Below are 2,135 nucleotides of genomic sequence, written 5' to 3' on the forward strand. Positions count from 1 at the left end.
GTTCATTCCGTCTATACACTCACCTCAAATTAAACAACGTATTTAAATAAAGGTTTAGAATAATGTCAGCAATGAAAATGGTTGACAATTATTTGTATACTTATATTGGTTGTCAAATATTTATGTGTGAGTTCAGAAATTTATTTTGTGTAAACAGCTCTCTTCCATATAGTGATGATGCACTTATGTATAAAGATATGACATTAATTATCATCATATATCATATTTGTATTTTGTTTTTCAATATGAATCTATACTAATATTATAAAGCTGAAGCGTTTAATCTTAAAATTTTTCAATCCCATTTTCCGAGGATGGCTATATTATAAATTTATAAGATTATATTACCATTAAATCTCGGGGAACAGCCACTTTTGCATAACTGTTTATAACTGCAACTTGTAATTTTACACACATTAAACTACTTAGCAGATTTTTTTTAATTTTTTGCGCTTATTTATAGTAATGTTTGGTTTCTTATTACAAAAATCGGCAATAGATTACTAAAAACACATAAGAGCATAGATAAATATAACCTGAAGTGATATAGATGTACTATCGATCTCCCCATTCCATCCCAGGCTCCGGTCGACCCCTTCAAGGTCGCAGACAGACGCAAGACGCACAGTGCACGCACTGTCCGACTACGAGTACCTGACCTCAGGGCGTTACACTCTACAGTTTGGGCGGTATATTTACGTTATTGTTTAGTAGGCTCAATGACGGCCATACTTAACTGGAATATAAATGGAAATTATAACGGATCATTATACTTACTACTATCACATACTACTTATAGATAAAGGAGCTTAATTTGTTACACTATCAACAGGTTGTCAAATTATTTCCTTTTGAAAGATATACTGACCCAGAAATAGTTCTACTTCATCCGTAAATGGGTTCCCTTGCGATACCAAAAAAAAAAAAAAAAATAGTTCTACTGGAAATGTAGCCCATAATCGTCGGGTTAATGGAACTTTCATCAATATAATTACATAATTGTATGTGTACCACTACACCTATTCTTTATCTTTACTTGACAACATATGATACAAGATACAAGTACCTATCTGAAGAGCTTTTTATATGGTTGTTTGTTTCTAACGGTCTATATAAATATGTTATTCTATCGATACAATTTTTGTTATTAGTCTAATGTTGCAAATCGTGTTTATTGAACAAGATTATTTGTTTAAAATATTCTACGAATCAAAGTACAGGAAGAATAACTTAATATATATGTGTATGTGTATGTGACACCGCGTGGATCCTCTAGTATTTATATAAAAATATTAACCCAATACATGCACAACCTTATAAGTGCATATCTATGCAGTATAGTATCTAAAAGTCTTAATCTTAATACACATTACCTTTTTATTAAGTTAACAGTTGCGAATAAAAAGTAACTAAAATCGAAAAAGTGAAACTGGGAATTATAACAAAAAAATACGACAAATATGCTAACAAGACTTCTTACAATTTTTTTACAAGTATAAAAGTTGTTTAAAGTAAATAAAAGAATCATTATTTTTTTGTACTGTTTAGTTAAATCAGTTTCAATTAATTATTATTGTAAATGCACAAAAAATATCTATCCTTCTGGTAAAATCATTGCAATAAAAATAAAATGCAAACAAAAATGGTAAAATACAAAAAGTAATTTTGTACCCCTGGTGGGACTCGAACCCACAGTCCCCGGCTTAGGAGGCCGATGCCTTATCCATTAGGCCACAGGGGCGCATACTAGTGTTACTGAATTTGCTAATCAGTATCCTATTTATGTGGAAATTTCCTTTTGTTTGCTTTATTTATTACAAAAACATAATAGGTAGGTAACAAAAAAGGTTTATCAATAAATTATACTACAGTATGCAGACTATTTTAGTTACAAGTTATATTATCTCGGGAATAATAACAAGTGTTTACTTAATCTAGTAATTGTCGAATGTATTTACGTACTATTAAGTAATAGTATATTACATTACGAGTAATTTGACCTTGAGCAGTTATCAGAGACAGCGTATATTCTGTAACATAATTTTGGTTATAACCTATTTTTCTAATAAATCTAAGATTACTGTCATATATTGTTATACGTCAATCCTATTTCTAAACCCATAATTAAAGTTCTT

The 2,135-nt window shown here is 30.0% G+C and overlaps 1 non-coding gene across 1 annotated transcript; it reads right to left on the reverse strand.

The window, feature by feature from the left end:
* Positions 1-1,668: 1,668 nt before the first annotated feature.
* On the reverse strand, positions 1,669-1,741 carry Trnar-ccu. Its single transcript has one exon. It is a non-coding gene; the product is annotated as a tRNA-Arg (tRNA).
* Between the last annotated feature and the right edge of the window lie 394 nt (positions 1,742-2,135).

The sequence above is a fragment of the Melitaea cinxia genome, chromosome 5, assembly GCF_905220565.1.
Source record: "Melitaea cinxia chromosome 5, ilMelCinx1.1, whole genome shotgun sequence".
In the NCBI taxonomy this organism is placed as follows: domain Eukaryota; kingdom Metazoa; phylum Arthropoda; class Insecta; order Lepidoptera; family Nymphalidae; genus Melitaea; species Melitaea cinxia.